At 39.3% G+C, this 25,705-nt stretch overlaps 1 long non-coding RNA gene across 3 annotated transcripts in view; it reads left to right on the top strand.

Annotated features, from left to right (window-relative positions):
• LOC105470892 (uncharacterized) overlaps positions 1-25,705 on the top strand; it is a 313,903-nt gene that overhangs the window by 248,702 nt on the left and 39,496 nt on the right. The window contains exon 4 of one of the 3 annotated variants that reach the window (XR_011619550.1): positions 18,117-18,168. The exons of the other annotated variants lie outside the window; for them this stretch is intronic. This is a non-coding gene — a long non-coding RNA (uncharacterized lncRNA). Of the gene's footprint in view, positions 1-18,116; positions 18,169-25,705 lie in introns of those variants that run through there. 3 annotated transcript variants of the gene reach the window in all.

A 25,705-nucleotide genomic window follows, 5' to 3' on the forward strand; every position in this document is an offset into this window, starting at 1 on the left:
TTTCTGGTGACCAGCTCTCATCCTGAAGCGACCTGGGAGCTGCCAGCCACCTGTCATTTCATTAGCATACAAAAGGATGTCTTCAGAGATTCTAAGGATTTTAAGAGTTGTATGCCAGGAAATGGAGTCAATGATCAAATATGTATATTACAATATCACTTTGAGATTTGAGGGCTGGATGAAGCCCACTACATACCTTCCTCATCACCAAGAAGGAACGGAAAAAGAAGGAGAAGGAACAGAAGACAAGACACTTCCTGCTGCAACCCTACAATGCACTTAAGCCAGTTGGTGGGCTGTTTGTTTGTTTGTTTTCACCAAGGCATTGTAACTCCAGAATAATAGAATTGTGGGACTTGGTCATTGAAAGAGACCTTAGATATCTTATGACAGCCCCTCCAATTTCACTGAGACCCAGTGAAGAAAATGACTTACCCAAGGAATGCAGTGTGATAGCTGCAACCTTCGAGCTTTCAATTGTTGAAGCCTTATCCCAGATTGGTTAAAGAACTGCTGAGAGACAGCTGGGGAAAAAAAAAGAGAGATCCCCAAAGGGGAAAAACAAACAAACAAACAAACAAACAACAACAAAAAAAAAAACTGATGAATTCTGAAAAAGGGGGTCATAGCAAAAATTAGATTCTTAACAGTGCAGAGCTGAAATGAATCTACAAGATCTTCTAATCCTGGGATGGCAAGCAATGTCTCTCCCCTTTTCTTGTCTAAGACAGACATTGCCAATCAATCTTTTCACCTTTCCCTCAGGGTCTGGATGTAACTTAAGAATTTCCCTCATCACAGCGTTCTAGGCAGTCCCAAGAAACTGACTAGTATATGAAACATTTTTGCCATTTCTGCAATGGTCCAACAAATTACAGAAACTGAAGTCAAGATAGATTTGGGTTAATCAAGGCTTAAGTTCAGTTTTTGTAACCTTAGGCATGCACCCGTTTTTGGAATATCACATGACCCATCGCAAATAGGGCTAGCACAAAACTTAACGCATAGAAATATGTTCTTCTTGGGAACATTTTAGGCTTGGGAAGAAAGGAGGCTAGACAAGAGTGATAAGAATTGGTGGATATCAGACTGAAAGAGGAGATGAAAGTCTATGGAACTTGGCTGGCAAGGCGGGCTCTTCCCCCAGGATACTTGTCCAACCTCTGTCTTGGTGGCCAGCTGCTCTGTAAAAGGCGAAACAAGAAGTAAAATGAAGTGTGACACCCAAAGCCAACTGCTGCTCAGGCCTAGGGGCTAAGCCTGCTAAGAACACCATTCAGGAGAGCAAAGATTAAATTAAAGATAAAGTCTGAGAAATAGCAAGAAGAAATGTATAAAATCAAAAGAACTAAAATAAAAACTTACAAGTTTCCAAAGGGGCCGTTTTTTTTCACAGCTTCTGTGAAAATCTGCTTGGCCTCAGGCCTTTTTCTGCTCTGTTCCAAGGCTGTGGTGAACATAGGTACCCTACATATGCAGAGTTTTTAATCACCCCCATACCAGGCCAATGTCAGGAAACTAGCAGGCCAAAGCTGTACTCTGTAAATGAACTTTTCTCCTGTCCCTGATTCACTTTACCCATCTCTCACTCCTGCCCTCAGGGATCACTTTTCAGATTAACTACTAGCAACAAGTTCTTGCCTCAGGCTCTACTTTTAAAAGAATTTCAACCAAGACAGAGAGCAACTCATTTTCTTTTTCTTCTTCTTCTTCCATGTGTAAAAAAGGCCACTTCCAGTCTGACTTGTAAGAAGCTTGGAAGTCATCACCCCCATCCTCATAACAAGAGAAAAGCTGAACAAACTGAAAATCAACAATTCTTCTTAAGTCCATCAGAGAACTGAAGTCACAGGGCAAACCGCTACCCTGAAAACTGGAGCGATAGATGGGCAGATACAGGGAGTCACAGCTTATCAGAGTCAAAGTCCAGGAACGGAAGTTCACAGCCAGAACTAGTACTGGTAGGGTAAGAACACTTTAAACTGAAATTGGCAGTTGCTGAAAGCTCAGTGACAACAAGCTTGAGAATTAAATAACTGGGGGGCAGGGGCTCAGTTTTAGGAGAACCCTCACCTTTCATGAGTTTTACCTCCAGGAGCCCCACCAGGTTGTCACTATGAAGATAGAGAAAAATCTTCTTACGCTTTCATCATGTAAGGAGAAAAATAACCATTTTTGTTAACACTCAGAAATATCTGTTCTCCCTAACAGTCTGCCCTCAAGGGAAACTATTTCACCAGAGTAACACACTTGAGTTTCCCAATGCCTAATCAACCTGAGAGAAGGGAAATGCGAGCAATAGGAACTGCCCCCACTTGTTTCGTGTGTGACTTCCTTTCTGCATGGCAATGAGGACACAATTCTCCATGCTTCCAGGGTCAGGAAAAGAGAGTCTGGCACAAGCTCTAGGAGGCAGGGCTGCCCGCGTGCTTTTTTCTAGCAGACGAACCAAGTCCCACACAGTTCAGACTAATTCTCTACTCAGCTAATAATATCTGAGAGAGAAATAAAGAATTCAATCAACCATCAAAATTTCTAAACATATTACAACAATAATTAAACCACCAAGCCGTGGAAGAGATTTTAAATGTTCCCTAAGTTCACTTTATTACTTGCTGGCTTTGTAATAGTTAACACCTAAGTTATAAGTAAAAACTTGGATACTATTCCCAGAGTTGTCAATGGAAAAAGCAATGAACTTAAAATTATAAGACAAGGTTATCAATTCCACTTCCAATACTTACTGAGTTACTTAATCTCTGTTAACCTTAAGGTCCTCGGCTGTAAAATGGAAATAATACTCATTCCATTAGATTTAATGATATATATACTATATGACATAGATATGGACTGTAATAAAAAAAAGAATTATTTCAAAAAAGAAAGACTATGAAGAGGCGTAAGGTAATAGGACTTAAATGGAATACAACATTTGAACTCATTATTTAATGAATGAGAAACATAAGTGCTCACATATGGAAAGGAAAGAGATATTTAGAACAAGAACCTAGAAAGCGTCTGTGTCTGTGTGTTCGGGAGAAGAAAAGCAAAAGATAAAATGAATAACTAAGATTTGGGGCACTATATCTCCTCGAACGCACCTTTATACCCATATCTATATGGTTCCTACAATAACCCAATGGTTTATGTCCTTTATCAAGAAATGTTTCAGAATGGACGCATCTGATGGAGCTTTGTAAAATATAGATATCCAGGTCCACCTCTGGAAATTGATTCCACAGGTATGGGGTGGGACTTGTATTATTTAAAAGCTCCAATAATGATACTTAAATACTCCTGGATAAAAATCACTATAAATAGAAAATATGAAGCTTGGGAAGTTTGAGTTACTTGCCAAGATCTCACTTTATAAGTAGCAGAGGTACGATGTGAAACAAGGTGCTTTAACTGCCACTTGTGTGCTTTCTTCCATAGTGAAAATCTGGAAGGCAGGGTCAGCCTCTGAGTCTATTTATTATGACTGAGTTGACTTGGCACTGGAAAGCAGCTTGCTGTCTGATGGATGGAGTCCAGGAGACAGCCACAGTCATAATGTATGAATTTAATTAACGGCAGAGGACGTCGAAAGCAAGGGAGGAGAGCTCTGAGAAACAGAGACAGATCATTTGGGGCTATTACAATGCAAAGCTGAGGCGAGGCCGCAGTCTGCCGATGATAATGCCAATATGTAGTAACTTGACTTTTTACCTCTGCGGACTCAGTCTGCACATGAGAATGCAGCGCAGGCTTCGGTGAGACCCCTGTAGCCCCTCTTGATGGCAGTGAGAATTTTACGACTGTGCAAAGAGCAGCCCAGAGCCCAGGAAATGAGAAGGAAACAAAAAAGCCCACCCAGGAGTGGTTTGATGAGTGCATTAAAGGACTCCTGATTTTCACCTCGACGCAGATGTTTTGCAAAGATTCAGACTCCTTCCCCCCAGGACAGTTCACAGGATTCACACTGTGATAGTTTCAGAATTTGACCTAAAGTCTTCCACTGAAGTTATTGATTTCTCCTGAGTTCCTCCTGAGGGGTCATTTTCACAGCCTGTTTTGTGTACCTCTCTGTGGGGCACTCTTTGGTTCGCAGCCACGGGATCGCGGATTAGGTTTTTCATTGTTGTTGGGGCAAAGAGGTCGATTCCCTCTTTCTCTGCCAGCCCTTCAGATAGAGTTTTTCTTTTTCATTTTCATGTTTAAAAATCCAGATACAGGCCTGTGAGCTTCAGTTTTAGGGTCTCAGTCACATACATCAAGAATGTAGAGAGGGATCGGTGTCAGTGCAGCCTACTGCTTCAGAACAAAACCCACTGTGCACAGGACGGGCTCTGAAGACGCGAGGCTGGGAGATCACAGATGATGAATGTTGCTCAGGGCAGCAGCCACTATCATAACTTTTCTCTCCTTGTGCTTCCCTTACAGCCCCAGGATTTATAATGCTCTGTCTTACCCAGTTTGGTCACAGCCTAATGGATGTCATACGGCTGTAAATACTCTGAGGTTTTACTTTTCTGTGTGTGTTTTCTCCTACTTTGTATTTGCTATAATCCATGTCATCCAATAATGGATTAATTTTTGGATCCATTTTTTGTTAATGCTAAGCTCCTGAGATTTGGAAGATGAATATTCATAGTATAAATATGGGAAACTGAGCTGAAAAATTATTCTGGCACAAATACATAGGGAGTACAAAATGCAATATTGTCCCAGGGAATCTGATAAACATAAAGAGAACCGGATTAGAGATAAGAGGACCTGGATTTGAATCCAAGCTGTGCCATTAGTCGATAGCCATGATCTGGATGAGCTGCTTCACCTCCCTTTCTGCATAATAAAGCACTGGACCAGGTAGCCTCCAAGTTTGGTTCCAGTTCTGTCATTGTATGGATGGATCAGGGCTCTGGCTCTCCATTAGGAAATGCAAAGAGTCTTCCTAGATCTCAAGTTGGTGATGTTGACAGCGCCAGGCTGTCCCAAGTGTGTAGCGGAGTGATGAACTTGAGCATAGTCCTCCTGAAGGCCAAAGGCCTGCCTCCTGGTAGAGCTTACTTTCCCTCAGAGAATGCAGAGACTTGAGGTGAAGCTGGAAGATGGAAGGGTGATAGGGTAGATGGGACTGGTCGCCTTGAGGAAGGGAAGTTGCACTAGAATCTTGGCTACTTGACAATATCAAGTAAAGACGTTCCATGGGCAAGAGGAAGCAATTTTATCCCCAATGGCTCTAAGACGCTGAACTACATGCAGGAGACAGGAGCCTCAAGGAGAGCAGCTGTATCAGCATGAATACACACAACCATCATTCCAAGTTGTGGGAAACTATGTGGGTTACCCCACTCGCTGCTCTCTCCAGCTCCCTCTCCCTAGTGGTAGCCCAGGAATTTTGAAATAGCATAAAGAAGACCAGGTTAAGAATTAAACACTTGGATTCAAATCCAAGCTCTGCCAGGACTGGGTTGCAGTGACTGAGTGGAGTGGCCACATGGCGAGGATATTGAATAGTTCAGCACCAAATGTCAACTGGAGAAGGTGACTCTAAGGCCTCTTCCAGTCTTAGAGTTATGAAAATCTTTGAGTGTCTCTCCTTCTTTCCCTGAAATCAAAACTAAAATATGGAAGAAACTGGCATGACTCTGCTTGGTCTGGTGGCAGTCAAACTCTTGGTATAAGTATGTTAAGTGAGCATTTGTTTACAAAAAGATGGTAAAATCTAGGCTACTACTTCTCCATAGCTTCCTCTAACCTTCACATCAATAAGCACACATAGAAATGATCTATATTCATTTGCAGCCTTCTGAAATGTTTTCGTTCTTCTCTGTAATTTCCTTAAGTGCAAGTAATAGACAGATTTGAAATATAACAAGTACTATTGAGTCTAGCAGTATGGATAAAATCCAATTGAGAATTGAAACAAAACAAGACATTACTTAGAATCTGCACTTAACCAAAGAGGCATGATATACATTTATTCTGCCAAGACACGTCAGGTTTGATGAAGAAAATCCATCCTATACTCCTGACCCCATTCATTTTCGATACCCTTTACCTCCATTTATGTAAGTCAGCCAGTTTCACGGCCACATACTAGACCTTGTCATATTGCAGGCTATCTATCTGTCTAACCACATCCAGCTCTCCAATTCAGCTACTTCCACCAAGCCCAGTGTTAGACCTTGCAAATCCCTGACCCCTCCATCCATTAGTGCTCTGCTGCCTTTACCTCCTTCTCTCTCTAGTTTAAAAAAATGTAGTTCAACACTAGGAATTGTCCCATATTACTTGTAAGAATCTCAACCTAGGATTAATCTACTCCCCACTTTATTCGAATCTGCTGAGTGTTGTTAGGAAAACACACACACACACACACACACACACACTCATGCCATTACACATTTATGTTCCCCTATCTCAGTAGAGCCTTCCATATGGTCCATAAATCTCTCTGCTTTCTTTTCTCCCACTTTACTACAGCTGTTTCAAACTGTGTCCACTACCCACAAAATTTCAACTCTGCTGTTTCACTGGCTTACTCTCAGGAAATGACCTTACCTCCTTCACAGAGAAAGCTGAAATCTTCAAATGAGAATTTCCTAAAATTTATGCCACCAAACCTATAAACTCTCTGTGTTCTGTAGCCATGTTTTTATCCTTTGCTCCTACTTTGATAGTAGAAGCATCCTTCAATCTATGTTGAACGATGACTTCAGTGCTTTCCCAAAATCTTGACTTTTTAATTTCCCCTGCTCTGTGTATCTAATTTTTTGTTGTTGGCCCCTTTTACTCAGTGCTTAAACATGTCAAAGTAAGTCTTTCTTGTCTCAAATACCCCCAGCCTTGATCCCTGAATGCCCTTCCCGCTATCATTGATCTCCCTGTCACAACCACATTCTCAAGTGAACTGCCTACACTCACCACTCTGCTTCCCTCCCTTCCAGCTACTTCTTAACACACCCCATCTGACTTCTGTCCCCAACGCACCACTAAAGCCCATCTCATCACAGTTGCCTTCAAACTCCTTGTTGCTAAGTCCATTGGGTGATTCTCCATCTTCCTAGTGTATACTATAAATTGTATACTGTGGCCTCTTTGAAATCATCTTTCTTTGACTTCTATCATACTGCACAGTCCTGGTTTTGTTTGGTTTTGTTTATTTCCTCAAGTTGCCTGCCACATTCTAAATAGCCTTTAGATTCTTTCTTCTATGCCTGTTAGTGTTCCTCCGAGTTCTGCCTTTTTATCTCATGCCACACTCCTCTTAGGCAGTGGCACGCATTCCCATGTACAATTGCGTTATATATCCTGATGCCCAATACATGGCCCCAATCTCTCCAGTTTCCTGATCTTATCCTCAGTTACTCCTTAAGAGTCTCCACTTTGATTTTTAAAATGACAAAATTCAATTTGTCATTTTCTCCCCCAAGCCAGCTCCTTCACCTTTGTCTGCTGTGTCAGCCAAGGGCCTCACTGCCATCACCTACTAGCACAGCCAGTAGCCTGGATCCCAAGCTGCTCCTCTTTCTCCTTTTTCTGAACACTGAATCAAACAAGTCACCACATCCTGAGAATTCTTCTTAGGGAATTAATATCTTTTAAATCTTTCCATTCCCTCTGCTACCACCCTACTTAGGTCACCATTATCTCTGTCCTCCCTGACTCTCTAATCTGTTTTCTAAGCTGTACACAAAGTGACATTTTGGGTATTCAGTGGCAATTTCATCATGTCAATCCCTCAATTAATACCACTGTTGCTTCTTTAGAGGAAGGCCAAACTTCTCAACTTTACCCCAGAACTCTTCATGGCCTGGCCTCTTACCTCTTCAGACCAAGGTTTTTCAACTTTGGCACTCCTGACATTTTGGGCTGAGTAATTCTTTGTTGGGGAGGTCGTCCCATGCATTATAGGATGTTTAACAGCATCCATGGCCTCTACCCACTAGAAGTCAGTAACACCATCATGCAAATTGTGATCATTAAAAATGTCTCCAGACATTGCCAAATGTTCTGTGGAAGGCAAAATTCACCCTGGTTGAGATCTACCACGTTAAACTAATTTATCACTACATCCTACACCCTGTATGTTTGAAATTCTAGCCATACTCAACTTTCCTCTACTCTGCTAAGGAACCATTTTTATTATTTTAAAAAATGTTGTAATAACTTTATTGAGATATAATTCACATAGCATACTATCCATTCATTTAAAGTATACAATTCAATGGTTTGTAGTATAATCACAAAGGGGGACAACCATCACCACAATCAATTTAAGAACATTTTGTTAACCAAAAGGAAATATTATACCCATTAGCAGTCACTCAACTTTTCTCAAATTCCCCCAACCACAGGCAATCACCAGTGTACTTTCTGTCTGTGTAGGTTTGCCTCTTATGGACATTTCATATAAATGGAGTCATGTAATACATGGTCTTTTGTGGTTGGCTTCTTTCACTTGGCATAATGTTTTCAAGGTTTAGCCATGTCATAACATACGTCATTACTTCATTACTTTTTATTGTTGAATAGTATTCTCTACAATAATATACTTTGTACATCATTGTAGTCTCTACAATGATATTGGAGGTTTGTTCTTATTTTATGAACGCTGCATTTTTTTCCCTTTCATTCAAACACTGCTCTTACATTTGTTATATGACTGTCCTTGTACACTGCCAACCCACAGTCTCTACCCTAAGTTCTAGAAGCACAGGTGTATTACGAGTGGCTTCAACAGGCCAATTTAGAAGCCATCTTGCTGTGATCTAGTATTAATAATTGAGTTTCTCTGAATGAAGACTTTCTTAATCCTCTTTCTCTATCCGCCTCCGTTTCTCACTTCTCTTTTTGTCCTTGCAGTTGTGCTTGGTAAGGTCAGAACTTTTGGGTTGTTACTATAGTGCCCTGTGCATATTTTCATCAAAGCATCACATCGTCTGATATCTGTCTTTCTCACTAGTCTAAACATTTTGAAGGGAGAAACTATATATTACTATTAATACATCCAGTACCTGACACATTGTCTGGCACAAGTTAAGCATTTAAATAAAATTTTTGTAGGAAGGAGAAAAAGAGAGAGAAAAAGAAAGAAAAGAAAGAAAGAAAGAAAGAGAGAGAAAGAAAGAGAGAGAGAAAGAGAAAGAAAGAAAGAAAGAAAGAAAGAAAGAAAGAAAGAAAGAAAAGAAAGAGAGAGAGAGAGAGAGAGAGAGAGAGAAAGAAAGAAAGAAAGAAAGAAAGAAAGAAAGAAAGAAAGAAAGAAAGAAAGAAAGAAAGAAAGAAAGAAAGAGTGAGTTAGTCCTTTGATAACCTTCCTTGTAATGTGATTTTCTTGGATGCAGGCCTGGCTTGGTGCTAGTCAGGCTTCCCAGAGATGGAGTCTTGCCTTTTCACAAGATATGGAAGTGGCAACAAGAACTTCCTGTCAGTCTCCATTACCACCTGCCCAAATCACTGATAGCTGCCTTGCCTGGCTTTTATCTTAGATGTACACATGACCACTTCTCCTGGATTCCATGTTGGCCCTCTTCCCACCGACTCGCTGACTGAGCTGCTGTCTCTCAATGTTCGTGGTTCTTTTCTGAGCTTGTGTGTAAGCATATCTCTTAAGCCAGCTGGAAGCAGGCAGGTCAGGGGCAAGCAGACAGGCTCATTTAGGCAGCTGGATCCACTGTTGCGGACGTCAGAGAGTAAACATGGCCGCCTCCAACGGGAAACACTAAAGAGTAGATTCTTTCTTACTCGTTGACTGAGGCAGTGTGGAAAGATTTGTTTTGTTTTATATGTAGGTTTAATTGTATTTTTTATGTAACAAACAAAGCCCTGTTTGAAATGTTTTACAAACTTGCTCAATCTTCATGACAACTTCACGGGATAGCTGCCATTTTTATTATCCCTGTCAAAATAGCTTGTGCACGATCACACAGCTGGTAAGTGGAAGAGCCAGGATTCCAAACCAGATGGTTTAATTCTAGAACCTTGCCCTACTGCGTCTCTCATTGCTGGGACTTCCCACATGAGCTCTTCTTGTCTGGAGGCTCCTTCAGCATCTCTTTACCTGGCCCATGCCAACCTTCCCTTGAAGTATTACTCAGTATTCTCCTCTAATAAATAAGCTTTTCCTGCTTCCCCAGGCCTAGAGTTGGTGCCTGCTCTATATGGTTCCATAGCAGCTGGGGCATCTTGTATAACAACTTCTCACGACAAACCTATTGACTTCACTGTGATCTCTCCCATGACTTAAACTCTTTGAGAGCAGGAATATTTCTCTGGCTGGTACACATTGCACTCTCATGCTCGGTAATGAAACACAGTTGACCCTTGAACAACGCAGATTTAAAGTGAGTGGGTCCACTTGTACATGAGTTTTCTTCACCTCTGCCACCCCGAGACAGCAAGACCAACTTCTCCCCCTCAGCCCACGCAATGTGAAGATGACAAGGATGCAGACCTTTATGATGATCCACTTCCACTTAATGCACAGTAAATATATTTTCTCTTCCTTATAATTTTCTCAGAAACATTTTCTTTTAACTAGCTTACTTTATTGTAAAAACATAATCAATAATATATATAATACAAAATACATGTTAGTAGGCTGGTTATGTTATCAGTAATGCCTCCCGCCAACAATGTGCTATTAGGAGTTAAGTTTTGGGGGAGTCAAAAGTCATACACAGATGTTTAACTGTGTGGTGGGGGCGGGTTGGTGCCCCTAAGCTCCACATTGTTCAAGGGTCATCTGTACCTGGCAAGTAGTACATGCTAAAAAAGAATTCTTACATAAATAAGCAAATCTAAATATTCCTATTTTAATATTAAAGTATAATGTCATTCTATAAATGGCCATTAGCCTCCCTGCTCCCCACTCATTGAGTTCGACTTAACAGAGTATCAAAGTAAAATAAAAATAACAGGTAAGAGGTTTTCCCAACTTTACTCTCAAAACTGAATCACACTATTTAAATAAACTACATGATTAATATAGTAGATTCACAAAAGTAAATAAATCTATCCTGTGTGTCTCTACCACTTCCGCAACTTGGCTAATTCTGAGAACTCACTTAGAAGAGGCATTAAAAACCTGAATATACTATGGATTACTATCCCTTAGCCATTTAACTCTTTCACCTGGGTAGCAGCTGCGTGGTGGAACAGGAAATAGTGGATTAACCCCATCCCAGCCCTAGAGGCAGCAGCAGTGCCAATATGAGTGTAAGCCAATTAGTGAGATCTCATGCTCCTTCAATAAAAAGGAGTTCAGATACTGCAGTCTGACCCAGTCAGTCCCATCTCCTACTGGGTCATGTGCTGTGCAGACATGAACTGTGGGAACTACTGCATCTACTTTGTCTCCTTAAGGAAGGTCTGGCTTGGGCTGAAGACATCTGGGAGGCAGAGAACAAAGATTAAAAGAAACGTGGTCCTTGACAACCTCATTAGGCTATGAGGAAAAAATCCTGTAGCGTTCAGCTGATCTCAGTGAACTGAGTGCTCATTCCCTTTATTGCCTAGACTTGTTTGGATTAGGTTTCCTGGTCCACGCACCACGAAGGGAGTACCAGCACACTGGAGCACACCCAAGGACATGTGAGCTGGGGGGCATGGAACCCTGTGGGTCAGCAAACGAGGCCACTGCCCCAGCTAGCTCTCAGATCACATGAAAACAGGGGAGAGGAAAGAAACCTGAGCAGAGAATCCCAAGACCCTGATCATCATTTTCTCGAGCCTTCTGCCTACCCTTGTCAGGCTTCAGGAATGCAGACAGGCAAAGAAAAACTGCTGTATATCCAAACCTATTCAGTCCCTCCTTGTCTAGACCTAACCATTTAAAAGGTCCACAAACAGTTCTTGAGTAATTCAGGCTCAACATCCAATACTGGGAAGGACAGCCTTCTGAAATCAGAGAACTTCACATTAAATAAAATTACTAGGGAATAGAGAGAACATTTCATTTGGATTCTGAGAATCTTTAATTAAATAAATATTTCTTTTGAAATGACATCATGCAGTTTTAAAGACTGCAAACAAAGAATATCACCAACAAAATTCAAACAGCAAAGGGGCATTAGATATCATGGAAAAACAAGGAAGGAGGGCACAAGTTCAAAAACATCTCCCAAAATCGAAGAAAAGAAAGTGGTGAACCACTGAAAAACAAAGATGTAAAGAACAAATGCGGAAGATCCCATTTAGGTATACATAAAATACGGTAGGGGAAAAGTGCAAATTAAGAAGAAACAATTAAAGAAGAAAAACGAATTTTTTTTGAGTCGGAAAAAAATGTGTTTGAAAGGATTTCATAAGAAGCAATCAAAATTAATCAATAGAGCTTTCTACGTACACATACTCTGGTAAGTTTTTTTTTAGTTTTTTAGATTGGTTAGGTGAGGTGCACCTAGGCAGGGATGGGAGGAAATGGCTTTCCTACAAAGCAACAAAAATTAGATTTGCTTCAGATCATTTCTCATTAATATTAAATTCCAGAAAATACGAAGCAACTTTTGCAGAGTTTAAAGGAAAAATATTCGAGTCTGAAAAATCTATCAAGTTATTTTCACTTGCAAAAGGGAAAAATAAAGGATCCTTAACAAGGTGAATCTCAGTATATATATCTGCGCTTCCCAGAAACCTTATTAAAATTGTGCCCTAAAAGATAATTAAAATAAATACTCTAGGATGGGAATGTCTTTAGTGCTGCAATATTTAACATACATTTTGCTTTTAGCATCTAACTTTTTTTAACCATATTTAAACTTCCTTGCTATTCTGCATACAGTGTTAAATCCTAATATGTAACCTCCACAAAGCTGGGAGTTTGGCTTGTTTTTGTTCACTTCCATACCAAAACCAGAAAACCATACAGAATTGGTCCTTAAGAAATGTATGTTGAAGGAATGAATGAACTAACCAGAAATGAGTGCTAAATCAAATCTAATGCCTTTCCCCACATGATTTTTCTTTTTAAATAATTAATATTCTCATTTATATTCATAGACTTCCTAATACTGAGCCACAACCTAGGAGTGAACACATAATTCACTCCTGGCCAATTAGAGCACCAGATTTCCTGGCCACAGTGAATGATTTAGTAATGGCATGGGAACTAAGCCGGACCAATGAGATGCCACTCTGGGGACTTGTGCTGGAGTTGCCAACAGAGAGATGCTCTCCTTCTGCTGGAGTGCCAAGCTAATAGAATGTCAGCTTGTGCCTACTGGTAGACCGCTTGCCACAGCCAGGTGAAAATGTGCTTGCGAATGAAACCAGTACAAAGGGAAGCTTTAAGTACTTGTTTCCAGCATGCTGAAGAACATTCTGCCATATTTTTTAGTAATATGAACAAATCAGCTCCCTTTTTAATTTAAGTCTCTTTGGTGTGATTTAATATACCACTTGTAAATTAGAATTTTCTGTATTTTTATTTTTTGTGCTCTCATCAGGTCTGAGTGTCAGACCTATCGACATAAAAAGATGTAGGTGAACTTTCATATTGTTTGCATTCTTGGAACTTGTTGGAAAGTAAATAACTCATACCTCCTTCCACCTTTATTTAAAACACATTGAAAGATAGACACTGACCTGGGGGAAATTAAAATACCGTACACCCTTTATTACCTGCAAAGATGGCCTGAAGGACATGAGCTCTGCCGGAAAAGTGGGATCCTCCTAGCAGAACTCTCCAGGCAACTGGAAGCTTCTGGAGAACCATAGCCTCTCCCACTGCCACCCCTATACCCACATACACAGGGTGGGGAGGGGTGGGGAGCTTTGTCTGGAGTCAGTTTTGGCTTTCTAAATTTCCTAAAGAATTCTGTATTTTGTTTAGATTTTCATCTAGTTATACTTTTCTCATTTCTAATGCTTTATATTTTTATTTTCTCCCTTCATTCAAGGCCCAAATTCCAAAGGACTTGCATTTTTTTTTTTTTTAAAGACACAGTCTTGCTCTGTCAGCCAGGCTAGAGTGCAGTGGCATGATCTCAGCTCACTGCAACCTCCTTCTCTCAGGCTCAAGCAATTCTCCTGCCTCAGCCTCCCGAATAGCTGAGATTACATGTGTGTACCACCACGCCCTGCTAATTTTTGTATTTTTAGTAGAGATAGGGTTTCACCACGTTGGCCAGACTGGTCTGGAACTCCTGACCTCGGGTAATCTGCCTACCTCGGCCTCCCAAAGTGCTGGGATTACAGACATGAGCCACTGCACCGGGATGGACCTGCATATTTTATTTATGTTTTTGAAGAATCGGCCCTTTTATCCATTAATTGTATTTTTTATTTTTAGCATTCAGAGTCATTATTTTATGCTTTTATTTCATTAATTGTATAATTTTATATATACATCTATATGGCTTATTTTGTTAACTTTTCTGTATTGAATTGAAGGCTTGGTTGTTATTTTTGGCCTTTTGAATTTAAATGTATGAATGGTCCTTATGCTTAGCACCAGCCCATAATTTTGGTATATGCTATTCTTATTTTTGTTGATTTTTAGATCTCAGAATATAGTTTTGACTTGATTTATAATTTTTTAAAGAAATTATGAGATTTTGTTTGTTTCATTTTTGTTTTTAAATTTTTCAGTAGCCCACAGTTTTGATCTAGCATTTATGTGGATCTAGCTTGATTGTGTGATAGTCCTAGAATGTAGTACACATTTTTTTTCCTGCTTCTATGGGCGTATAATAGATACCCTTTATAAGGTACCACATACTAAATTATCTAGTAAATTCATCCTATTAATTATGTGACTAAACTCATTAATATTCTATTTTTGGTCTATTTGGTCAATTAAATTTAGAGACAAGGTGCTTAAAAACTCTCTTGTACAGAAAAATTGGGATGAATAAAAATTCTTTAATTCTAGTGTATCAAATTTTATTCTTATATCTAAGAATTATGCTTTCTATGTCTTGCAATACATTGTTTAAAGTGCATATAAGTTTATGATGAATATGGTCTTGAGGTTTTAAATCAAATAGAAAATATTCTCTTTTTCCATTTTTTCTCCTGGCCTCAAAATTTACTTTATTTTTGAAATGTTTTTACATGTGTGTTTATTTATTTATTTATGTTTGTTGTTGTTGTTGTTTTGAGACAGTGTCTCGCTCTGTCACCAGGCTGCAGTGCAGTGGCGTGATCTTGGCTCACTGCAACCTCTGCCTCCCAGGTTCAAATGATCCTCCTGCCTCAGCCTCCTGAGTAGCTGGGACTGCAGGCACACACTACCATGCCCAGCTAATTTTTTTCTATTTTTAGTAGAGATGGTGTTTCACCATATTGGCCAGGATGGGGATCTCTTGACCTCGTGAACCTCCCGCCTTGGCCTCCCAAAGTGCTGGGATTACAGGCGTGAGCCACCGCGCCTGGCCTATTTATTTTATTATATGCTTTTATGAGACACAATATGATTTTTTGATATACATATACATTGTGGAGTGATTAAATCAAGCTAATGAACATATCCATCACCTGACATGCTTATTTTTTGTGGTGAGAACTTCACAATTTTCAAGTCTATGGTACATTATTATTAAATGTGGTCACTAGGCTGTACAACTGATCTTGTACAGAATGTATTCCTTCCATCTAACTGAAACTTTGTACCCTTTGACCAACATCTCCCGTTTACCACCCTACTCCTGCTGCCCCAGCCTCTAGTAATCGCCATTCTCTGCTCTGCTTCTATGGATTCAACTCTTTTAGATTCCACACACAATTGGGAAACAGTCTCTCCAATAAACAGGGTTGGGAAAACTGAATATCCACATGCAGAAAAATGAATTTGGAACCTTATCTTATCCTATATATAAAAATCAACTGAAAATGGAGTAAAGACTTAAATGTCAGCCCTAAAACTATAAAACTTCTAGAAAAAAGTAGGAAAAAAGCTGCTTGTCATCGGCCTCAGCAAAGATTTTTTGGATATGACTCTAAAAGCACAGGCAACAAAAGCAAAAGTGGACAAATGAAATTGCATCAAACTAAAAAGCTTACACACAGCAAAGGAAACAACAGAGTAAAGAGACCAACTCTAGAATGGGGGGAAATATTTCCAAACTATATAACTGATAAGGGGTTAATAGCCAGAATATATAAGGAACTCGAACAATTCAATAGGATGAAAGCAACCCAATTTTAAAATGAGCAAAGGGCATAAATAGAGATTTCTCAAAAGAAGACATTCAAATGGCCAACAGGTATACGAAAAAAATGTTCAACATCACTAATCATCAGGAAAATGCCAATTAAAACTACAATACAATAAGATATTACCTCACACTTGTTAAAACGGTTTATATCAAAAAGACAAAAGATAACAAGTGTTGATGAGGATGCGGAGTAAAGGGAGTACTTGTATGGTGTGAGTGGGAATGTAAATTACTACAATTGTTATGAGAAACAGCAGAGATGTTTCTCAAAATAGAACTATATATGATCCCACTACTGGCTATATATCCAAAGGAAATGAAATCAGTACATCAAAGACATAACTCCACACTCATGTTCATTGCAGCATTATTCACAGTAGCCAGATGTAAAATCACCCGAAGTGTCCATCAGTGGATGAAAAGATAAAGAAACCATTCTACCTCTATCCATTGAATACTATTTGACCTTAGAAAAACCTGTCCTTTGTGGCTGGGCACGGTGGCTCACACCTGTTATGTCAGCACTTTGGGAGGCCAAGGTAGGTGGATCACGAGGTCAGGAGTTCAAGACCAGCCTGGCCTAGATGGTGAAACCCCGTCTCTACCAAAAATACAAAAATTAGCTGGGCGGGGTGGCACGTGCCTGTAATCCCAGATACTCGGGAGGCTGAAACAGAGAATTGCTTAAACCCAGGAGGCGAAGGTTGCAGTGAGCCAACTTTACGCCACTGCACTCCAGCCTGGACGACAGAGCAAGACTCCCTCTGTCTCAAAAACAAAACAAAATAAGAAAAATCTGTCATTTGCAACAATACAGATGAACATGGAGAACATTATGCTAAGTGAAATAAACCAGCCATAGAAAGAAAACCTTTGGGTTCTGTAGTTTGTTTGGTTATAAAATATTTTATTATAAAATATAACATACAGAAAAAGATGAATAAAACATAAATGTGTGACTTAAAGAACACTCATCTGTTCACTACCCAGGCCCAGGAACAGAATGTAGAATATAATGGAACTCCAAAAGCCAGCAGTTCTTCTCAATCTTACCCTCAAGTATGAATCACTATCATGACTTTTATAGGAATTCTCTCCTTTCTCTTCTTCATATATCATCCACCGAAGTGTGTACTCCTTACTTCAAGGTTTAGATTTGCCTTTATTAAATTTACACTATAAAAATTATTTAGTATAAATTTGTTATGTTTTACTTCTTTTGCTCAGTATTATCTTTTAAAGATTTACTTATCTTTTGTGGAGCTATAGCTTTTTGGGTTGTTGATGATGCTTTATACTATTCCATGGTTTAAATATATGTTAATTTATTTTTCTCTTCCACTATTGTCTGCCATTTGGGTTATTTCCACTTTGGGGCTATTTCGTATAGTGCTGCTATGAACATTCTTAAACAAAGTTCTTGTGCATACATTTACATTGATTATACAACAATAAGTAGATTGTATTGTATGACACACATACTGTGTATCATCAAATTTGGGATTTGCCAAATTATTGCACAAAAGGATTGTATCTATTTATAAGTCCCACAGGCATGTATGAGTTTCTATTGGCTCACATTCTCAGCGATACATGATTAGTCTTTTTGACGATAATGATTCTGATGACTATACTGTGATACGTTCCAGTGGTTCTAATTTTGCATCCCTGAGATTGCTAATGAAAGCGGGTGCTTTTACACATGCTAATTTTCCATTAAGTTTTCTCTTTTGTGCAATGTCTGTTCAAAATTCTTGGTAACTATTGGATTGTCAGCCATTTTCTTATTAATTTGTTTTTTGAATTGTATTTTCTTCATACGAATCCCTTGTTGTAAAAATCTTCTCCCACTCTATGGCTTGTTTTTCACCCTCAATAATATCTTTTGATGAACAAAATTTCTTCATTTTAATATACTCAAACTTCCCATTCTTTTATGGAAAAGAAATTTGTGCTTTTCTTGTCTTTTTAAAGTAACCTTTATAGGCCGGGCCCTATGGCTCATGCCTATAATCCCAGCACTTTGGGAGGACGAGGCAGGTGGATCACCTGAGGTCAGGAGTTCGAGACCAGCCTGACCAACATGGACAAACCCCGTCTCTACTAAAAATACAAAATTAGCCAGGCGTGGTGGCGCATGTCTGTAATCCCAGCTACTCGGAATGCTGAGGCAGGAGAATCGCTTGAACCCAGGAGGCGAAGGTTGTGGTAAGCTGAGATTGCACCATTGCACTCCAGCCTGGGCAACAAGAGTGAAACTCTGTCTCAAGAAAAAAATAAATAAATATGAAATATTTACTGGAAATAGAAATTCTCCTATTTTATCTTATAAAAATATTTCTTTTTTTATTAAGTCTTTCACATTTAGGTCTCAAATCTCTTGAAATTAGTTTTTGCATGTGTTGTGAGATAGGGATCAAGCTTAGTATCATTTACTTAGGGAAAAAAATGCCCTTTCTCTATTGCTCTGCATTGTGACCTATATCACATATCAAGTATTTCTCTCTGCTGGAGTCTGTCTCTGGCTTCTCTATTCAAGTTCATTGGCTACATCCTTGTGCTGATATTACAGGGTTTTAATAACTGTGATTTTATAATGTCTTCATACCTTACATAGCATGTCTTCCTATCTTGGTTTCTTCTTAAAAGTATTCTGGGTATTTGACTTTTAAAATTTCCATATAAATTTCATAATCAGCTGAAATTCCTTTGGGAAATTTGGGAAAAAATAATTCTTTGGGATTTTGATTGATATTGCATTTAATTTTCAGTATAATCTAAAAGAAATGTCATATTTACAACAGTGTCTTCCAGTCTATGAGTGTGTTATATCACTTTATTTAGTTTGTTCTTCTTTAATGTCTCTCAGAAATATTCTGCTCATCTGAAGAGAGACCTTGTACATCTTTTGTTAGATTTGCTCCTAGATATTTGATATATTTTATGCTCATAATATATATTTTTAGAATTTTATGCATTAACCGTTTGTTAAAGATATATATGAATACACCTGATTTCTGTACATTAATTTTGTATCTAGAAAACTTACTAAATTTTAAAATTATTGTAATGATTTATCTATAGATTTATTTAGATCTTCTACATATATAATCATATATCTATGAAAAATTATCATTTTAATCTTTCCATTAAAATCTTTCATACTCTTTTATTTACTTTACTTACTATAACTAGAATCCCCTGAATAACTGTGAATACAGAAGTGGAACTTGGGCATTTTGTATTGTTCTTACTTTGAGAGAGAAGCTTTCAGCATTTCACCATGATGCGTGAATTTGCTGAAGGGTTTATGAAACCACCTTCCAGGCTTGCTAAGAGCTTTTATCACGAATAGATGCTAAATTGTACTAAATGTTTTTTCTTTATGTTTCTGTGATTATGTGATATCTTCTATTCATGCGGCAAATTCATTTATGATTTTTTGTTGTTAAATGATCCTTAAATTTTTATAAGAAGTCGATTTAAATGGGATGAGTTATCTTTTTTACATATTGCTAGAATCCACTTGTCACTATTTTGTTTAGGACTTTATATTTCAGTGAAAATGAACTATAATATTTCTTTTGCATACCATTCTTGTCAGATTTTGATATCAAAACCATATTAACCTTAAAAAAACAAGTTAGAGGCTGCTCCCTCTTTCTATTATATGAGATAGTTTGTGTAAGATTGGCATTACTTCTTCCTTAAATGTTTAGTAGAATTATTCACTGAAACCATTTGAAAGCTTGAGGTTTTTGTTTGTTTTGTTGTTTTGTTTTGTTTTGTTTTTGAGATGGAGTTTCACTCTTGTTGCTTAGGCTGGAGTGCAATGGCACCATCTCAGCTCACTGTAAACTCCGCCTCCTGGGTTCAAACAATTCTCCTGCCTCAGCCTCTCAAGTAACTGGGATTAGAGGCATGCACCGCCATGCCCGGCTAATTTTTGCATTTCTAGTAGAGACAGGGTTTCGCCATGTTGGTCAGGCTGGCCTTGAACTCCTGACCTCAGGTGATCCGCCCTCCTCAGCCTCCCAAAGTGCTGGGATTACAAGCGTGAACCACTGTGCTGGCGGAAAGCTTGAGTTTTTTATTTTGTATTTTACATTCATGTAATGTATTACTTGCCCTTTTTTCTTTTCTTATCGCAATGTATTCTTTTGTCTTTTATTTCCCTTGTGATTTATTTTAGTTCTACTATGTATTTCGGTTTTACTAATGGTTAGTTTTAAACATTTAACAAACACACTTAAACTTTATGCAAATACAAAACTTAGAAAGTTAAGTAACTATGCTTATATTCCCTCAAGAAGAGAGTGCTTTCTCCTACTCTGTCTTCCTTGTGCCTGTTAGAGTGATTGGAATTTTTACTCTGTCTGTGTTGTTAAAATATTTTTTTAGTACTTCCTCTTCTATAAGAAACTTGATTTATATTTTAAAATAAGATTTCCTGGATTCATTGAGAATCAATATTTTTCTGGTGTATTTCATCTCCCCCAGTCTATCTTTTTTCCTGATTAAATTTTAATTTGGAAGACATGCTTTTTCAAGTTTTCTGTAAGAGGTTGGTGGGTTCATACTTTTGGAGTCCTTCTAGCCTCTGACTGTGGAAGATTCTGTAATCACAGCCCTCTCCCGCTGATATTCTTTAAATATTCCCCAGTGTCTTTAGCGTCCAGTGTTGAAGATAAGAACTCTGATGTCAAATTATTTCCTTTCCCTTATAAGTAACCTATTCTTTCTTTTCAAAAACTTACAAAATGTTCTTTTCTTATTCCTTGAAATTAGAGTTTCACCAGAAAATGTTTGTGTTATTTCTTTAATTATGTACATAATTCTGTGTCTTCCATTCCAAAAATCTTGGTCTTTTTTCAGCTCCAGGAATTTCTTTTTACTTTTTATGTTATTCTTTCTTCATTATTTTCTCTTTCCCCCTCAGAGCTGCACATCTTTTTTAGTTATGCATCCTGAATCTACCCTCCATTTCTCTTTCATTTTCACTCACTAACATTTTCATTAATTTGTCTTCTTTTTTTTTTTTTTTTTTTTTTGCTTTATGTTATGGAGTATATTTAAGTCTGTCTAAAGATCAATAATTCAATTTTCAGCCTCTCCACATATTTTCACTCCTTCTAAAGATGGTTTTAATTTCAGAAATCATGTTTAAATTTTCTTCCTAATTTCTGAGATTTCTTCCTTACTATGAGTTTTCTCTTGTGTAATATCTTCCTGAGTCTCATTGAGAATTGGTATCAGAGTTCTCTCTTTTGATCTCCTCTTTCTCCTGTTCTGTTTAAACCAGCCCTACTTTATTTTGATTTGTCAATATCATGTTTCTCCCTTTAGGCTTCTCATTCCCTCAAATGTCCACTATTTATGTCAGTCTTTTACTTTTTTTTTTTTTTCTATTTTCATTTTTATGAACACAGACCTAGACCTACCAGCACCATCAGCCAGTGTAAGTCCCTTCCACATGACTAAGGCTAGGCCGTGGAGGACTTACTTCAAGGTGCTGGCCCCTTTCCAGGTAGATCCACAGCAATGGGTTAGAGAGGCTTGGATTTCTAAACTGAGGAGAGAGAAAGGCCATTAGGTTCATGAACTTCTCCAGGTTCAGGGAGAGGGAAATGTGAGCACTGTCAAAGAGCCGTGCCCCTCGACAGGACTGAGAACCTACCAGGATAGCTGGTGTGTCAGCAAGGCTGAGCTTCTCCTGGAGCTACGAGCTGTATACTAACTGGAAGGCTGGGCTTCTCCCACACTTTGCTCCTTGTCCTCTGAGATGCAGGCTATCACCCATGGCAAGCAGATCCCCAGACACTGCCTAAATCATCTCCATGAAAACCGAGGCTGCATTTAGGTAGGTGGGACCTCTTCCAGGCTTCCTTTCTTTTCTGGTCTTTGGCCACAGAGTGAGTGCTGAGACAGGGAGTGAGTTCAAAGCATATAGATAGAATATTTCATTTCCCTCTTACCCCCTTAGAAAATACATTCCATTATTTGTAAATTGGAAAGTAAAAATAATTACTATCTTTAAAAAAGGAATATTTTTATTTCCTGAGATGGAGTCTCGTTCTTGTTGTCCAGGCTGGAGTGCAGTGCTGCACGATCTCGGCTCACTGCAAACTCCACCTCCCAGGTTCAAGTGATTCTTCTGCCTCAGCCTCCCAAGTAGCTGGGATTACAGGCACCCACCACCATGCCAGGCTAATTTTTATATTTTTGTGGAGACGGGGTTTCACCATGTTGGCCACGCTGGCCTTGAACTCCTGACCTCAGGTGATCCGCCCGCCTTGGCCTCCCAAAGTGCTACGATTACAGGCATGAGCCACCATGCCCGGCCAGGAACTCCTTTTTGAAAGCACCTCATATGTAGACTCACAAGACTCTGCACTAGATTCACGGTGGGGAGCCAGATGGACCTCTGTTCCTCATCAGTGAAGCAGTCATGATAGAATAAACTCAGGCTACTCCCCAATAACTTTGAGAAAAATCGAACAAAACAAACGTGAAAATACTTTATTGGAGATAAACCACTATGAGAAAGAAAGCTGATGTTGCTATTAATATCAATGAGAATGACAGTTATAATAAAGAAAAAAAATGGACTGCCTCGAATAGTAATAAAACATTCCATCACTGGAAGCATTTGTAAGGAAGGCACGCAAACTTCTCTCAGAAATGTTGGGGGAGATTGATGCATAGGACCTTCAAATCCTTAATCTCCAAGTCCCTTTTCAATTTTCTAAAGCCTGTGATTTATTCAGTACTGGGAAGGGTTGTAGGCCTGGGAACCAAAATCTCCCTGAAGTTAAATTCAACTCCATGAATTTGAAATCAAGGAGGAGCAAATATGTATTGTAAATCGGGGTAAAGTATGACTGCAACATGTGGCTGATGCACACAGACTTCCCTTTCACTAATGACAGAAAAAATTACAATGGGAATTCTCCAGTAAAATAACTAGCTGCAGCCCATTGGCATCACCTTGTCAGGCAGAGGGAGAGAGGAATCCCAGATTAATTAGCAAAATTTGACAAATTCTCCCTCGAGTCCTAGACTCCAAGACCACCTGCTCCTGCTGCTTCAGAGGCTCAGAACGCAAAGCCTCCAGTCTGTGCCTAGATGTGGTGTAAATGGATATGTTCATAGGATACAAGTTATCAAGAAAGTCCATTCCCCCATGCTCAAAAGAAACCTGCACAAAAATCACATCTCTGTCATTTATGTCCAGTATATCCTGAAAACTAATGAGCCTTGTTAGGAAATGAATGAGACTTGTAGAAACTGACAGTAGAGCCCCATCCTCATGAAACTAAAGTGTAAGAAGAATACAAAATGAAAAGAAAATCAATCTGGCTGTTGAGGCTTTGTTTGATTTACTTGACTCATTAATTCAATCAACACTTACCAAGAATCCTTTATATATTGAAGCTCTTGGTTCAGCACCTTGGAGAAGATCCAGGAAAGACCTGGAGACATATTTTGTTCCTAAGATATTTACAGTATCAGGTATTAACAAACTATGACAAAGTAGAAAATAACTGTGATATGTAGGAGTCGGAGATTCAATTAAGGGGTGAGTGGAACTTGGGAAGATTATTCTTACCAACAAATCAGGAAAACGTTCCTGGCCAGTCAATATTGGAGCTGAATCTTGAGAATGAGAAGAACGCAGACATGCCAGGAGGAAGGTGAGTCAAGGCATTACCTGAGAGGCAGGTGAGTGTGAAGACTGTTCATGGTACAAGGAGCTAATCCACAGCATTTATCAAGCGCCTACTGTATGCCAGGAGTTGTGCAGAGCTCTTGAAACAAATTATTTCATTTGATTGAGAAAACTGAGGCACAGATAGGCTGATCACCTTGTTTGAAGCTTAGAAGTGATAGAATGGATGCCATGTCTGATAATAGTTACAGGAGGATGTGTAAAAGGTGCTGACACTAAATCAAGAAGACTTTGGATGTCAAGCTTAGGAGGCAAATGCGTCCAGCTCTTGAGATATTCTCTATAGGTCTTGCTACTGAAAAGATTGAACATATTAGCTATTAGCTAAATGTTTCTCTCATCATCGTGATTTGGGATGTCTTGAAAATCTGGGCTTCTATGGCAGAAGTGAAGTTGGTCAACTGCTGTTACTTTTTCTTACCACAAGGCTCTTGCCTCTAAATTAAGCAGAACTCTGAAATAATCTAAGAAAAGTCTTACTACAGTTGGAACCCTTTGACTCTGGCAGAAGAGAAGTAAGCAGTCTTGCTACAGGTAGGCAACAGACTGGTCTAGAATGGAGTCCCCACCTCTCCCCTCAGGCTGAGTGAGAAAGCCCTATTGTGTGGAGAATAGATAGAAGAGGCTGGAACAAGCATCTACAAACCAGGGGTCAGCAAACCAAGTTCAGCTTTCCACTTGCTTTGTAAATAACATTGTAATGAAACAAAACCAGGCTCATTCATCTATTTATTGTCTATGGCTGCTTTCACACAACGATGACAGTGTTGAGTAGCTGTGACAAAGTGCATGTGGTCCACAAAGCCTAAACTCTCTGGTCCTTTACAGAAATATGTTGTTGACCTCTGAAACAGAAAACCCAGAGAATCCTAGCATAGTCACATGGAAAGGGAGAATGGCGATCCTGTAATTCCATTATCTTCTCCCTCTCCACCCCGCTGCCACCCACACACAGATCAAGAATCTGAACCGGAGAAAGGAAGAGATTTGCCTAAAGTCACAGAACTGGTAAGGGAGCATTCTTGGGGTCCCTAACTGTTAGACTAATGTTTCTTCTGTTAATATCACACCAATCCTGAAGGCTAAAGTAAGTTGTCTTCTTCTTCTTCTTCTTCTTCTTCTTCTTCTTCTTCTTCTTCTTCTTCTTCTTCTTCTTCTTCTTCTTCTTCTTCTTCTTCTTCTTCTTCTCCTTCTCCTTCTCCTTCTCCTTCTCCTTCTTCTTTTTCTTTTTCTTTTTTTTTTTTTTTAAGACAGAGTCTCGCTCTGTCACCAGGCTGGAGTGCAGTGGCGTGATCTCGGCTCACTACAACCTCCACCTCCTTGGTTCAAGTGATTTGTCTGCCTCAGCCTCCCAAGTAGCTGGGACTACAGGTGTGCACAACCACACCCAGCTAATTTTTGTATTTTTACTAGAGATGGGGTTTCACCATGTTGGCCAGGATGGTCTCGATCTCTTGACCTTGTGTTCCACCTGCCTCGGCCTCCCAAAGTGCCGGGATTACAGGTGTGAACCACCATGCCCAGGCAGGTAAGTTGTTTTCTAAGCAACTATTCAATAACTACTTCCTGAAACACTGGGTGCCCAGCACCTTCCCTTCTTAGGTTGCTGTTGGGAGTACAAGTTGTAGAAAGAAGGCTTGATGCCTTTCCATCATGTGGTCTGCACCAGAAGTGGTGGGAGACCTCACACAGTAGGGCAGTACCTTAAAACCTGCAGCCTGTGAGGGGAGAGAATACAGCATCATAATTTCCCTCTGAACTCTCTCAGAAAGTCCCCACAACGCAAACTGACTTAACATTCCTCAGTGAGTCCAGCACCAGCAGTCAGCCCTCC

The sequence above is a fragment of the Macaca nemestrina genome, chromosome 2 (genome assembly GCF_043159975.1).
Source record: "Macaca nemestrina isolate mMacNem1 chromosome 2, mMacNem.hap1, whole genome shotgun sequence".
In the NCBI taxonomy this organism is placed as follows: domain Eukaryota; kingdom Metazoa; phylum Chordata; class Mammalia; order Primates; family Cercopithecidae; genus Macaca; species Macaca nemestrina.